We start from the raw sequence: 17500 nt of genomic DNA on the forward strand, positions 1-17500 counted from the left end.
TCTGGCTAGAATTTGAACTCGCTCCATTGTGTCCGGTTTTTGTGATAACCTCGTTGGTTCCGGGCCTCAGGTTAACATAGAATTTTCTAATAGACACAGTCCTTCCCCACGAGGTTGTCAGTATTGAGTTTACAAGGCAAAGGATGAAGTAGGAGAGGAAGAATTCATATGGGTCGCATAACATGGTTCTGTAGTATAGCCTTGATCTTTATATATCAGTGTATAGGGATTGATAAGTGTAATTTGCAAGTCATCTACAGGCGAAATGAAAATGTAATTATCGATGCTACACATTCATATACACACAAGTCAACCTATATATATATATGCACACACATGCACACACGCACACACATGCACACACACACACACACACACACACACACACACACACACACACACACACACACACACACACACACACACACACACACACACACACACACACACACACACACACACACACACACACAGGGACATACAGGCACACACATGCACACACGCACACACACACACATGCACACATGCACACACACACACACACACACACACACACACACACACGTGCACGCACACACGCACGCGCACACACACGCACGCGCACACACACATACACACACGCACGCACAGACACACACACAGACTTATATACATACACGCACACACAGACACACACACACGCACACAGACACACACGCACACACAGACACACACACACGCACACAGACACACACGCACACACAGACACTAACAGACACACAACCACACACACACATATACACACACAAACACACAAATTCTCACACACATACCGAAAGTACCCCGAAGATTAATCGTATTGATCCTGTAATACCCCTGACGGATTTTCTTTGCCGTCAGACGATTTTATTCAGACATGAGATCAACTCAGGAGGCTCTAAGGTGTTTCCTTTGGTGCCGTTTTGGGCACAGTGGGAGCCCCTACCTGAACAAAATCTTCTGGTTGGCGTTAGTGTGGTCAAACAGCTTCTCTGTAAGTGAACGGGTAGGCGGTTACACGTCATAGGGATTTAGCCTTCAGGTAGCCATTGACAAAGGAAGAAGTTCCCCAAGAAGAGGTCTGATTCAATACGAAAGAGTCTTCTTTACCAGAAGGTGTCCCCTTTAGGCCAGACTCTTCAGACCGACCTCGAGGGAGAGAGTCCAGGAGGGGGAGGTAGCGGGTGGGGGGAGGAACTCTGTACTTTGCTCAACTTTTGGGTCACTTACTTCACCAAAAGGTTTTCTTCGGCTTTGGTCATCGTGAAAAAAGGAACCTCGAAGAAGTTTGTCATTTGATGGTACTCCACTTTGTGGCAGTAATGGAAGTGTACGAGTTCTTCTTTGGGCCCCGTTTGCTGATCGCTGGGCTTCCGCCTAAGGAGCTCAAAAAGAACCGTCTAAAGATGTCCATGTTCCAGTTAACGACGTTCCAGTCCCCCACGCCACACAAAAAAAAAAAAAGTAGGATTGCACTCCTGCAGGCTTCTGTCATCTCTGCATCATGTGTCTGGTCGTTCTCTTCCACGCTTCCCATCTCCCGGCGTCCAGTCAGTAACACACTTCATCCAGCTCCCATACTCCTTTCTGTCTTCTTTCCGAGTCCAACTTCGTTTTCTTTTCTTTATCGTTTCCGCGATATATTTTGTTCTAGTTTGCTCTCTCACCCAACTTAACCTCATCTCATCCTTAGGCATTATTCCCAGCAATGGCCTATCCATTCCTGTCGATGCACTTCTTAGCTTCGTCTCTGTCATTTTCTAAATCTCACAACAATCAATTATAGGTGTGATCACTTCCACCCACACGTACACACACACACGCACACACATACACACACACACACATACACACACACACACACACACACACACACACACACACACACACACGCACATGTATATATATATATATATATATATATATATATATATATATATATATTCACTATAAACCCACTATCGGAGAAATAACGAAAGTACAGGGAAACTGTATATTTCGACTACTATCTGTAGTCCTCTTCAGCAGAATGCTTACAAGAAGTTAAGGTACAAGTATATATGAGGAAGTGAGGGGTACATAAAAGGGGATGGGGAAAGTGGGGGGACTCAAGTTACATGCCCTTGAAATGGTTGGGTCAAGGAAGGACAGTTGGTGGTATTTTGTCCGACCGCTCTTGACATTATTTTGTTGACCGCTAACTTCGTAATACAATCTGGGGGCCACTGACCTTTTGAGGTATTAAAGTTAGGATAATGTTTTATTAGAGAATATTCTACAATTTTCCTTCGATAGCTACAGTGTGATTTAAGAATAATTGATGCATTATCCCAATCTAATCTATGGTCTTTTTGGCTGGCATGAAGGAACACAGCGGAGTTAACTTGTCCATATTTTATGGAGTTTTTATGTTCCTTTAATTATTATTTCTCCGATAGTGGGTTTATAGTGAACATCTACAAATGTGTTATAACATACCAATTTCCATATATATAAATATATATATATATATATATATATATATATATATATATATATATACACACGGAGTTAAACACGACAGCATTTTGGCACTGGTTAATATTCTTACTGAGATTTTCAATTTTCCTCACAGTAGGTCTCATTTCAGGAGGGTGGGCAAATACAAGCCTTCCAAATTCTTCCATATTTAATTTAACGTTTCGACTTCAGGGAGTCATCTTCAGAATGGTTACAAGAGAAAAGTCACAATTTTCAAAGCTACATGATTCACAATTGACAATGGTGTACAGACAACATGGGTTTAAATATGGGCCGCTTGGGAACGGTGCATGGTTCGTGATGCGTTACGTAGCCGGACACTACGTCTTGGAAGGGAAGGGGGAGGAGGAGGGGGAGGAGGAGGGAGAGGGGGGGAGTCAGGTAAGGTAGGTCTTCTCGCTGGGTCACCACGCTGGTCATGGGGGGGCTGGTGAGGTGTCGGAGTGGGCGGGGGAGAGGAAGGAGGTGGGTGTTGCTGTTGTTGGGCTCCAAATCTCGTGGAAGAATTAAATAGCGGGATGGCGGAAATCATATTACATTGAATATTAATAATTGGAGCTCTCTCCCTAATGTGGATGGCTTCAAGCATTTTTAGTTCCTTAATTATGGCAGTGTGCAACTATCCTAGTGTTATCCACGATTGTCTTCCTATCGATTAAAGCCTGGTGGTATTGGAGGTGGTGTTGTTTAATTGCTCCTTGTTGTAAATGTAGGGACAACCGTCTACTCAGTTGGCATGTCGTGAACCCAATGTATGAAGAATTACGAGGTGCGCAGCCCCCAGTTATACAGGGATATTCATAAATGACATTGGTTCTCGATAATATGCCGCCATTGCCAGACAGATTGTTTTTCACAACAAGGGAGCAGGTACGGGGGTTGTCATAGAATATGATAACTTTTAAGTTATCGTAATCACCTATTGGCTTACAATTTCTATGTATGATGTCTTTCATGTGTTTTTCATCTTGGCGGTACGAACTACAATAAATATTCTGGTAAAATACGGTAACGGTCTTGGCTTGGTCCGGTGTATTCACAGCAACTTTACGTTCTAGCAAATCCTTAGTTACACTATCAAAGTCTTGATTAGAATAACCATTATTTACTAGCATCTGGCGCAGGTAAGTAAGTTCTAAGTGGAGCATATGCCAAGAGGAACAAATGGAAATTGCCCGCCGGACATATGCTCTAATAACGCCTTTCTTATAATTACGAGAACATTCACCAAGACCGTTCATGCATTTACCGCTATCCGTGGGCTTGCGATATACCGTAGTATTAAATTTGTTAGATGTCCCATCCACCAAGACATCTAGAAAAGGGATCTTATTATTAACATTGAGCTCTATAGAAAATTGTAGCCCTGAAATGGCTTGGAGATTAGATCTGAGCTCTTCTAGTAAATGCACATCAGAAACACAAACAAAGATATCATCAACATATCTCAGATATAAATGTGGTTTCGTGGTTAGGGAATGTAAGGCTTCAGTTTCTATGTGAGACATAAAGGCTTGAGCATAAAGGACCCCCAAAGGAGAGCCCATGGCAACGCCATCTATTTGGACAAAAAGTTTACCTTGAGGACATTTGAAAGGGGCTTCGGTAGTGCAAGCAAGAAGCATCTCCTTCATGATAGTTAAAGGCATTTTAGGTGGTGGTAGTGTCGGGTGATGGTAAACATAGTCGAGAATAATCTCGTGTTTAACTCCGTGTGTATTAGTGAGAATCTGCGCCCTAAATATACAATATATATATGTATATATATATATATGTATATATGTATATATATATGTAATATATATATATGTGTGTGTGTGTGTATGTACATAGATATACAACAAAAGAAGGCTTTTAACATGAAAATCCTTCTCGACATGGTATTACATATGAATTAACAAATTTTATAATTTTGAAATAAATGTGTGAAAAATATTCTTATTGTAATTTCCTCCATGAGCACCGTCACTTTGTACAGATGTCATAACAATCTACTGATTTTCTGAATACACCGTAAAATATGTATCAGAGGTAACTTTAGAGCAATTTTGTTCATATTATTCCGTAGATTAACTGAATCTTTAATACCTCCACGATAAACTTCAGATGTAATGAAAACTCGTTGGATATAGATATATATGGATGTATATATATAAATATATATATACACACACACACACATATATATATATATGTATATATATATATATATATATATATGTATATATATATATATATGTATATATATATGTATATATATATATATATATATATATAATATGTAACACATGCAAACATCTATGCCGGAATTTTATTATGCTTCAAGTTTGTTTTGGAATATCGTAGAAGTTTATTTTTGAAATCACATTAAAGAGGTCTAAGAGATATCTTCTAATATACTTGAACGCATATTCAGAGAACCACTAGGTCGCTGTCAAATCTGTGAACATTGATAGCCAACAAGCAGTGCGCTCATACACACAGCCCATTTCTCAAGTGTCCATCCACGCTTTGGACATTGAACAGTGACAATAAACGATCCTAATGCACAAACTATATACATTATATTGTGTAACTTTTGATGTAAAACAGACTCCTCTTGCTCAGTTGTGAAATGGTCACTACGACGTCTATTCCCCGTTGAATGTCCTCTTGGGAATAAAAACTTGGGGTGAAACCACACTCAGTCCTGTAATTAGCCATGCGCTCCTTTTCGGTACGCACTGGGTCCTTAAAATGACCGAGGTCGGCTCAGGTCAGGTCAGTTGTCTTATTTTTGTGTGTTGAGAGCCAACTAGCTATTCTAATAAAGCTCGATAAACTTTTGCAGCATATTACTACATTAAAGCTGTCCCAGTGTATACGTTTTTTGTTCAGTTTTGGGTTATATTTTTACATGTATTTTGAAATGAATCCATATTGTTTGAATGTATATATGTATGTATAGTAAGTTTGTGTTTCTATGTGTAGGTGAGTACCTGTGTGTGTGTATATGCGTGTGTGTGTGTGCGAGTGTGTGGGTGCGTGTGTATATGTGTGCTTGTGTATGCCTGTGCGTGTGTGTGTGTGTGTGTGTGTGTGTGTGTGTGTGTGTGTGCGCCTGTGCGTGCCTGTGCATGCCTGTGTGTGTGTGTGTGTGTGTGTGTGTGTGTGTGCGTGCGTGTGCTTGCGCGCGCGTGTGCATGCGTGTGTGTGTACATGCGTGTGTATGTATATAAGTTTACTTGTGTGTATATGAGTGTGTAACATCGATAATTACATTTCCATTTCGCGCGCGAGTACAAAAACTTAACAATGAAACCAAGATCCGGTGCTCACTATGGACCAATCCAGAAGAGGTGTCTACCAGAAGTTACACGCAGCTTCTCGACGGGTCACGAGTTTGCGGACGCGAGAAGGCGTGAGAGAAAGTGTTCTCTGAATAACCAGATTGGCGTGGGAAACGCGTGAGAAAGTATGTCTGTGTCTTAACGCGTTGGTACATCTTGACAGATTTTATTTTTGTTATTATTTTTATTTTTTATATTAACATAATGCAGATGCACAAATATAAAACGCGTATTTAAGCATATGGTGTATAAACGTATAAATGTATTTTTGAACAGATTTTATTTTTGTTTTTATTATTTCTATATTAACATAATGCAGGTATCGAAACATAAAACGCGTATGTAAGCATTTGATGTATAAATGTATATATTTATTGGAACATGTTAATTTAAATATACGCACATTTACATATGTTTTAAACATAATCTTATATTGCATACATCCAAAGGTAGAGCACACACTAGGAACATATCAATACATCTTTATTTAACATATGAAACATCTTAAACATACAAATACATACGTACTGTCATGCACAAAATTGCAACACAAACTTGTGTCCACAAAATACAAATGTGAATTTGCATAGATAGTTGTCATCAAAAGACAAGTATTCTCTCTCCTCTCTCTCTCTTATCTCTCTCTCTTATCTCTCTCTCCTATCTCCTTCACCTTCTATCTCTCTCTTCAATCTTTCTCCTTCTATCTCTATCTCCCATCTCTTTCTCATGTCTCTCCTTCTGTCTCTCCTATCTCTCTCTCATTCTATCTCTCCCTCCCTCTATCTCTCTCCCTCCTTCTATCTCTCTCCCTCCTTCTATCTCTCTCTCCTTCTCCTTCTATCTCCTATCTCTCCTTTTCTCTCTCTCCTATCTCTCCTTTTCTATCTCTCCTTCTATATCCTGTCTCTCTCCTTCTATCTCCTTCTATCTCTCTCTCCTCTCCTATCTCTCTCTCTCTCCTATCCTCCCCCTTTCTCTCTCTCCCTTCTCTCTCTCTCTCTCTCTCTCTCTCTCTCTCTCTCTCTCTCTCTCTCTCTCTCTCTCTCTCTCTCTCTCTCTCTCTCTCTCTCTCTCTCTCTCTCTCTCTCTCTCTCTCTCTCTCTCTCTCTCTCTCTCTCTCTCTCTCTCTCTCTCTCTCCCTCTCTCTCTCCCCTCTCTCTCTCCCCGTCTCCGTCTCTGACATCTATAGCCATCGATCTTCAAGAACCTACATGATCGGTATTATTGAAACGATAAATTGACTCAGGATTCTCTGTCCTCTTTGCTTGACTGTTCATTATTCGATCTGCACTGCCTGTGATATCAAGAAATGCGGATTATTTTGCAACAGCAGTGACTGTGTAGCGACAATCCCTCCAGAGGCGCATTTGAATGAAAGATTATGAATATATACACTCGGTTATTTTATTTATCAGACAGCCTTGTCATAAAGAGGGAAATCTTGGTCGTTTTGTTTAGTAATTAGATAGTATATGTGCCCACGTACACATATGCGTGAGTACACATAGACACACGCATACAAACTCACACACACTCGCGTGCGCGCACACATAGACATATACAAACTTAAACACGCACATACGCAGACACACACATACACACATGCAAACTCGAAGTCAAACACATGCTCACACAAACACACATGCAAACACACATGCAGACACACACATACACACATGCAAACTCGAAGTCAAACACATGCTCACACAAACACACATACAAACACACATGCGTGTACGCACGGACGCACGTACAAACACACACACATACACATAAACACACACAAACACTCATAAGCACCCAGACACACACACACACCCAGACGTGCACGCACGCACGTACAAGCACACACACACACACACACACACACACACACACACACACACACACACACACACACACACACACACACACACACACACACACACACACACACACACACACACATGTGCGTTTCCAGTGAAGGCGGAGTGTGTCGTCATATGAATATTGTGCTGGCTGGCTGTTGGGAGGAGGAGGAGAAAACTTGTGGGGAAGTCTTGTCGAAGAAAACTTAGCCAAGAAGGACATTTGGCCCCCAACTTGGAAGGATGTGACCAGCAGCGTTGACGTGGGTTGAGGAGGAGGAGGAGAGTGGGAGGAGGAAGAGGAAAAGGGGAGATTAGGAAGAGGAAAGGAGGAGGGGGAGGAAAAGGGGAGAGTGGGAAGAGGAGGAGGAGGAGGAGAAAGAGGAAAAGGTTAGAGTGGGAAGAGGAGGAGGAGTAGGAGGAGGTAGAGGAGGAGAGATGAAAGTAAAAGAAACAGAGAGAGAGAGAGAGAGAGAAAGAGAGAAAGAGGAATTAGAGGAGAAAGAAGAGATGGAGGATAGGAGAAGAAGAAAGTAAGAATGAAGACAAGAATACACAAGGCCGAAAGAGAGGAAGTGGGAGAGGAGGAGGAGGGAGAGGAGGAGGAGTAAGAGGAGGACGATGAAGAGGAAGGAAAGGAGAAGAAGAAGAAGAAAGAATGACGCAAGAAAAGTCGGACCTACCTGACGAGGGTGTCAGTCAAGATGGACCAAAAATAGCTTCGAACTTCTTTTCTGTTTTTTATCGTTTTACCTCTCTCTCTCTCTCTCTCTCTCTCTCTCTCTCTCTCTCTCTCTCTCTCTCTCTCTCTCTCTCTCTCTCTCTCTCTCTCTCTCTCTCTCTCTCTCTCTCTCTCTCTCTCTCTCTCTCTCTCTCTCTCTCTCTGTCTCTCTCTGTCTCTCTGTCTGTTTTCTTTATGTTTTCTGTCTGTGTACTCTGTGTTCTCTTTCTGTCCTCTCTGTTTCTCTTTCTCTCTCAGTTTCTCTCTCTATGTTTCTCTCTGTTTCTTTCTCTATGTTTCTCTCTGTTTCTCTCTCTGTTTCTCTGTTTCGCTCCCTCAGTTTCGCTCTCTCTGTTTCTTTCTCTCTCAGCTTCTATCTCTCTCTGTTTCTCTGTTTCGCTCTCTCAGCTTCTCTCTGTTTCTCTGTTTCGCTTTCTCTCTTTTTTTCTCTTTCTCACCGTTTCTCTTTCTATCTTTCTCTTTTTCTCTCACTTTTTGCTGTAATCATATTCTTTCAGAAACCAGTTGTAACTTTTTGATAGACATTTGTTTTTGTAATTTGGCTTTAGCAGTAAATATATATATATATATATATATATATATATATATATGTATATATATATATATATATATCACTATTTTTCAGATCGTTTATGTAAAAAGAGAACATGACTGGAATTTCGCTTCCTGTTTTTCTGTACTGTTCTCATTTCTACTCGTGTAAAAAGACCATCATCCAATTCAGTATTTTACTTACTCATGTGTACAATAATGTGTGTGTGTGTGTATATATATGTGTGTGTGTGTATGTGCGCGCTCACGCGTTTTTCTCTATACTATTGTGTGTAAGGTCTTTTATCGAGGTTCCTGTAAATATATGCAATTCAGAAAACAACTTCTTTCTCATAACGCCTTTGTAATTTTCACAAAAGCTTTTGCGGATTTCACTTAAATGAAGAAAATGAGTGTCCTACCCCAGGAGGAGCTGAGTAGCAACGACTCAAACTCTCACCTTGGCCTATAATGCACTTTGGAGTGCAGGATTCGAACTCACAACCCAAGTGAATGCGAGATCAGCACGCTTCCCTTTACGCCACCTAGATCTTTCCTCCGTTTTCTTTCAAACATACATATAAACTCGTTTTTAACTTGATTTTTTTGTTATGATTGGCGCTTTACGATTTTAATCAAACTTGATCAGGGTTTAACCTCGGACTCTGTGAAAGTCCACAGTATTTCACGTGTGGGAACAAAACTGAAAATTAGTAGTTTGTTGGTGACCGACGACTTTAGTCAGCGTTAAAATGTTCTTCTTTACTGAAGATTAAGGTACAGAATTACATAAGAATAGAATCCGTAATATATATATATATATATATATATATATATATATATATATATATATATATATATATATATATATATATATATATATATCAACTAACACCACAGTCGGACAAAAGGAAGAGTTGAGTAAGCGAAACATATATTTCGATTGCTAACTGCAATCCTCTACAGTAGCTATCGAAACATATAGTTTCGCTTACACAACTCTTTCTTTTGTTCGACTGTGGTGTTAGTTACTACATTTATCACTAGTGATCTATATATAGTTACATAGGTACAGGATCCGTGTGTGAATGTGTGTATATATATATATATATATATATATATGTATATATATATATATAATGTATATATATATATATACATATGTATATAATATATATATATGTATATATATATATATATATATATGTATATATATATATGTATGTATTTATGTATGTATATATATATATATATATGTGTTGACTATATTATGACAAATAAGGCTTCAGTCTTATATATATATGTATATATATATATATATATATATATATATATATATATATATATATATATATATATATATACTTAAGGGATTCGGGCTCAACGAATAACTTCATCATTAAATGAAGGCTGCCGTCAGACGATTTTATTAAACTTGGAACCTGGTAGACCTCAACGGGTTGACTCTCAAGTTTGCTCGGTCCCTCCGTGTGTTTTTCAAAGACCACTTCGTCACATTTGAAAGATTTCCGACTTCACAGAAATCTGAACCGGAGGACGCCTCCGGAGGGTGTCTGGGGTGGGGCACTTCGGGGGAGGGGGGTGGTGGTAAGGTCTTCAAGAAAAATTTTGAAGACTCTGTCAAAACACTTGACTGATTTCTCGGAGGGCTCCACCAGGCTATTGCTGGTTTCTTCTTCTTCTTCTTCTTCTTCTTCTTCTTCTTCTTCTTCTTCTTCTTCTTCTTCTTCTTCTTCTTCTTCTTCTTCTTCTTCTTCTTTATCTTCTTCTTCTTTTTTATCTTTTTCTTTTTTATCTTCTTTTCCTCTTTCTTCTTTTTCCTCTTTCTACTTCTTATTCTTATTCTAATTTTCAATCTTCTTTTTCTTCTTTCTCTTTTTTCTTTTTTCTTTTTTTCTTTTTTCATATTTTTTCTTGTTCTTTTTTCTTTTTCTTTTTTCTTCTGCTCCTCCTCTTCCTACTCTTCCCTCTTCTTTTTATTCCCCTGATTTTTCTTCTTTTTTCTTCTCATCTTCTTCCTCATTCGAAGCGATTAGACTGAAAGAACATAGTTTAACGAAATCCATATATTGCTTATAAATGCTTCTTTAACCACTTTGCGACATCAAGTACGATATTCTTTACTACGTGTAAAGCTTTGGGGGGATTAGCCAAAAAGTAAAAGGCACAGAAACCACTCCCACCCATTCCATTTCCTATATATTTCACTCCCCTCCACCCTCCTCCCTCTCTCTTATCTTGGCACCTCCTGGATGATGGGTCATCCCTGCATCCTGTCCACTGCCCTGGGTCAGAAACAGTGTTCTCCCGTGTAGGGGGAAAAAGCCTTTGGTATATGTATGTATGTATGTATGTAAAGCTTTAGAATACAGGAAAGCAAATTACCTTGTGGTTTTAAGTGAATGGAAGGCTGATGCATGTGACTGATTTTCCTTGAAAAGTTTATCTAATGCATAGGCATATGTCCATACAGCATCATATGTAAAGCCAGCATACTCTGATTCTGGTACATTTCGTGATTTAGCTTCCTAAAAAAATTAAGAAACAAACATTAGTATCCTAAAATGAAACTCTAAAGTAGTTATTCACACTCCTAAAAACAGCTAACTTACATACAAGTATGTGTGTTCAGCCTTGGTGATCTACTGCAGGACCGTCAACCCCCTGGGGAGATGATACATTATTCGTTAGGCCTTAGTTTCTGTAACTTTGTTCTAAGACGATGAAACTATGAGTGTTCTTTTACCGATTTTCATTGCCAAGTTACATCTACAACCACATTGCTTTCTCTGCGTATTCCACCTTTTTTTATTTTATTTTTATTTTATTATTATTATTATCATTATTACATAATATATATGTATATATATATATATATATATATATATATATATATATATATATATATATATATAATTATTATTATTATTTTTTTTTTTTTTTTTTTTTTTTTTTTTTTAAAGCCTTATCTCTCTATCTCAGTCTGCTTTCTCAGCATAATTCCCTTTTGGGACGTGGGGTGGGGGGATGCTCGCTCTCAAAGGTGCTACTTACAGACACGTCTCGACATTCAGCGACCAAGTAACTGCCGAGCTTCAAGCGTGACTTGAGACCTTGATGCCTAAGAGACCAGCAGATCCTCAACCACAAAACCAATTGAGACGCACAGCCACAGACTCGGAAGCATTGGTCAACCTATAAAAGGACCCATCAAAACCCTTCTTTTTCTTTTTTCTTCGTCTCCTTCTTCATCTTCTTTTCCTTCTTCTTCTTTTTCTTCTTCTTAGTCTCCATCTTCGTCCTCATCTTCGTCTTCTTCGTCTTCATCTTCGTCGTCGTCTTCGTCGTTTTCATCTTCTTCTTTGTCTCTATCTTCGTCTTCATCTTCGTCTTCTTCGTCTTTATCTTCGTCTTCATCTTCGTCTTTGTCTTCGTCTTTGTCTTCGTCTTTATCTTCGTCTTTGTCTTCGTCTTCATCTTCGTCCTCATCTTCGTCCTCATCTTCGTCTTCTTCATCCTCGTCTTTATCTTCGTCTTTGTCTTCGTCTTCATCTTCGTCTTCATCGTCGTCTTCATCTTCGCCTTAGTCTTCATCTTCGTCGTCGTCGTCTTCGTCATCTTCGTCTTCTTCGTCTTCGTCTTCTTCGTCTTCTTCTTCGTCTTCTTCTTTGTCTTCTTCTTCTTAGTCTTCTTCTTTTTAGTCTTCGTCTTCTTCTTTATAGTCTTCGTCTTCTTCTTTATAGTCTTCGTCTTCTTCTTCGTCTTCTTCGTCGTCGTCTTCTTCGTCTTCTTCGTCGTCTTCTTCGTCTTTTTCGTCTTCTTCTTTGTTTTCTTCGTCTTCTTCTTCGTCTTTTTCTTCATCTTCTTCGTCTTCGTCTTCGACCTGAAGAATAAAGTTTTTTTAGTTTCTTTAGTATTACGTAGAAATCTTGGAGAGGAACAAACCTTACCGCCAAACAAATTCGAGGTAACTCAATTTCATATTTTTATTTTGTCCGGGTTCTATCCTTGTCATCTGTTTTTGAACTGCAAGAGTTATGAGCGAAAGTTAACTCTTAGTAAATAAAGAATTTGGCTTAATGTGCTTACTTTCCGAAGTCCAAGTTTATAGAAGTTTGTTTTCTCCTTTTGATCATTTTTGTACAAATATGGATGTATTTATATAGGTATTGTGTGTGTGTGTGTGTGTGTGTGTGTGTGTGTGTATGCCGCCAGTGTTGAAAATATACGAAGTTCGTTCTAAAAAATAACTATATTAAAGAAAACACTTTGAAAAAACTGACGTAGATTTCTCGTAACTTACTTGCCTAATTCGTGATGTCTCCCGTTTGAAATCTTTAAATCTTCTTCACAGTCGATACCACTTGTCTCCGTGAACCATCCACTATATAGGTTGAAATCTTTAAATCTTCTTCAACCATCAACTAGATAATCGAGGTATCTCATCATGTCCAAGTTACACACGACTTCGGCGGCGTTCCTCTCAATTAGTGTCCCTCCATGTTCCTTCGAGTTAACGATCTGAGTTCGTCAGAGTTAACGAACTCTTGGCGAAGACGATGACACTCGAGCTTCTGGTCTCAGAGTTCCGAGTTAACGAAATGTGTTCCTTCGAGTTATCGATCTTGTTGCTAAAGACACTGACACTCGAAAAACAACGGACTTCGAGGACCCGGAGCGTTTGTCGAGCTTCTGGTCCCGAAGAGTCTTGACTTAACAATCTGTGTTCCTTCGAGTTATCGATCTTGTTGCTAAAGACACTGACACTCGAAAAACAACGGACCTCGAGGACCCGGAGCGTTTGTCGAGCTTCTGGTCTCGAAGAGTCTTGACTTAATCTGTGTTCGTTCGAGTTATCGATCTCGTTGCTAAGGACAACAGCACTCAAAGAACCACGGACCTCGAGGTCCCGAAGCGTATGTCGAACTTCTGGTCTCGAAGAATCTCGAGTTATCGATCTGTGTTCCTTTCGAGTTATCGATCTTGTTGCTAAAGACACTCGAAAAAACACAGTAGGCTACTCGAGTTTCCGGGCCGCTTATCGAGCTCCTGGTCTTGAAGAGTCTTGATTTATCGATGTGTGTTCCTTCGAGAGATCGATCTCATTTCTAAAGACAACGACACTCGAAGAAATATGGACCTCAAGGTTCTGGGCCGCTTATCGAGCTTCTGGTCTCAGTGAGTCTCGAGTTATCAATCTCTGTTCCTTCGAGTTATTGATCTCGTTGTTAAAGACAACGACACTCGAAAAACCACGGCCCTCGAGGTCCCGGAGCGTTTGTTGAGCTTCTGGTCTCGAAGAATCTCGAGTTTACGAACTGTGTTCCTTCGAGTTATCGATCTTGTTGCTACAGACACCGACATTCAAAGAACCAAGAACTTCAAGGTTCCGGGCCGCTTGTCGAGCTTCTGGTCTCAAAGAGTCTCGAGTTACTGATGTGTGTTCCTTCGAGTTATCGATATCGTTGCTAAAGATAACGATACTCGAAAAACCACGGCCCTCGAGGTTCCGGAGCGTTTGTCCAGCCTCTGGTTTGGAAGAGTCTCGAGTTTACGATCGCTGTTCCTTCGAGTTATCGATCTTGTTGCTACAAACACCGACATTCAAAGAACCACGGACCTCGAGGTTCCGGCCTCTTGTCGAGCTTCTGGTCTCAAAGAGTCTCGAATTTACGATGTGTGTTCTTTCGAATTATCGATCTCATTGCTACACACACAGACACTCAAAGAACCACTGACCTCGAGGTCCCGAGCCACTTGTCGAGCTTCTGGTCTCGAAGAGTCTCGAGTTATCGATGTGTGTTTCTTCGAGTTATCGATCTCGTTGCTACAGAGACCGACACTCAAAGAACTACGGACCTAGAGGTCCCGGAGAGTTTATAGATTTTCTGGTCTCGAAGAGTCTCGAGTTATCGATATGGTTCCTTCCAGTTATCGATCTCGTTACTATAGACACCGACATTCAAAGAACCAAGGACCTTGAGGTTCCAGGCCGCTTGTCAAGCTTCTGGTCTCGAAGAGTCTCGGTTTATCGATGTGTTCCTTCGAGTTATCGATCTTGTTGCTACAGACACCGACACTCGAAGAACCACAGACTTCAAGGTCACGGGGCGTTTGTCGAGCTTCTGATCTCGAAGAGTCTTGAGTGTCTAATTAGTGTCGTTGTTGTTTTGATAGCTGGCATACATTCAACTCAATGTCGTAGTTCAGAGAAGATATCTTAACCAAAAGAAAATTTAGCTTGCCGAGCTTCTGGTCTCGAAGAGTCTTGAAGCTCTAATAAGTGTCCCCGTTGTCATTCTTTCGGATCGGTGGCCAGCTCGCAGGGAAGATATCTTAACTAGAAGAAAATCTATGAAAAATATTGTCGTATCAAAAACTTGGTCAAGATGAGTTTATCCTCTTTGCCAGGAAGGCGTCCCTCAGCTGAATAAAGGTTCCTGGTTTTAGAAAGCTGTAACTTCTAGAGTTCAGAAACGTCGAATAATTTCATCAGATGTTCCAAACGCTAGAAACTTTTGTATATCAAAAACTTTCACTGAAAGATGCTATCGTTTCGAATTTGAGAGAGTTACGAATTTCCGATAATTCCCAAAAGAGAGAACCATCGCCATAATTATAGCGTATTGTGTGATTTGGAAAACTAATTTTACGAGAACTGTCTTTGCGAAGGTCTTGTTATAAAACATTTGCTGCCGCCTTGGGTTACACTGGCTAGGTGTCCTCGACATCACAACGATCGACAACGTTCCTTGGATCTTTTGGTAAATCCCCCTGGAAAGGAGCGTTGGCCTATGTTCTTGTGTTATAGACAGATTTTTTTTTTATGTCATCAGGTTCTACAAGGGCATGGATGTCGAAGAAGAGGAGCGGGAGGAGAAAGAGGAAAAAGAAGAGGAGGAGGAGGAGGGAGAGAAAGAGGAGGAGGAGGACAAGGAGAACAAAAAGCAAGAGGAGGAGGGCAAGGAGGAGGAAGAACAAGAGGAGGAGGAGGAGGAGGAAAAGGAATAGGAGTAAGAGGACGAGAAAGAGGAGGAAAAGGAATAGTATTAAGAGGACAAAGAGGAGGAGGAAAAAGAATAGGGGCAACAAGAGGACAAAGAGGAGGAGGAAAAGGAATAGGAGTAAGAGGACAAAAAGGAAGAGGAAGAAAAGGAATAGGAGTAAGAGGACAAAAAGGAAGAGGAAGAAAAGGAATAGAAGGAAGAGTAAGGGTTATAGGAATAGGAGTAATAGGGGAAAGAGTGGGAATGGGAAGAAGGAGTATGAGGAGGAAGAAGACTAGTAGGAAGAGAAGGAGTACGTGAATAGAAATCAGTGGTTCTAAGTTCTCTTCATGTGAAAATGTGGAGGAAATAATGTCGAAGTTGATAGAAAGATCTGAATATCATCTCCCAAAAAGTTTAAGATTAGAAGTCTGCATCCAATTATTTTCTTCTGTTGGAGATGGTAAGTCTATTTTCCGCTCACGGAGAACACATAAAGAGGGGGATGAGAAAGCAATGTGCATGAAACAAGATTCATGTACAAGGAGAAATCCAAAAGAAAATTTTTGTGTTTAGAGTTAGTGTCTGCATGAGTCTTAGGAAATGTTCTTATGTAATGTATACTCGTACATATGCAGCGTATGTGCGTAAACATGTACATATGTGTACGTATTCATATGTGCATACATACATATATACATATGCATATACATATACATGCATACAAATGCATATACATATACATGTATACATATGCATATACATATACATGTATACATATACATACATGAATATACATGTATAATAAAACCACTTGGAAGATAAAATGAAAGGTGACCGAATGTTTTCGTCTGTTTAAGACATTTTCAAAGGTACAGAGAAAGGTAGCAATGCCATTATATATACAAAAGAAGCACACTAGGGGGGAATTAGGACAGGTCCAATAGTGACCTCACTCTTTCAGCACTGCCGGAGGTATGACCCAGCTACTGTCAACAAATTTATGTTACAAAGTTATCTAATTTATACATTCCCATACTCATATTCATGTTGTTCTCAAATGAAGCTTTTATATAACATGATTCTATGATATTCCTCTCTTTAATGTCCTTAAGACAATTTTCTTTGTGTTATCCCAATCAATGCAATGATTAAAATCCCTTAAATGCAAAAACAACCCACTTGAAACTTGCCCTGTTCTGATGTTGTATTTATGTTGGATTATTCTCCATTTTAAATCCTTGCCTTTGTCCAATATAATTAAAGTTACAATTTTTACAAGGGATACTATAAACACAGCCTTCATTACAAGCAGGTGCTGAGAGAGTGAGGTCACTTTTGGACCTGTCCTAATTCCCCCCTAGTGTGCTTCTTTTGTATATATAATGTTACTGCTATCTTACTCTTTACCTTTGAAAATGTCTTAAATAGACGAAAACGTTCGGTCACCTTTCATTTTATTTTCCAAGTGGTTTTATTACACATTTTGTGAATCACGTGTTT

The sequence above is a fragment of the Oratosquilla oratoria genome, chromosome 20 (assembly GCF_046742065.1).
Source record: "Oratosquilla oratoria isolate Oo_2021 chromosome 20, ASM4674206v1, whole genome shotgun sequence".
Taxonomy (NCBI): domain Eukaryota; kingdom Metazoa; phylum Arthropoda; class Malacostraca; order Stomatopoda; family Squillidae; genus Oratosquilla; species Oratosquilla oratoria.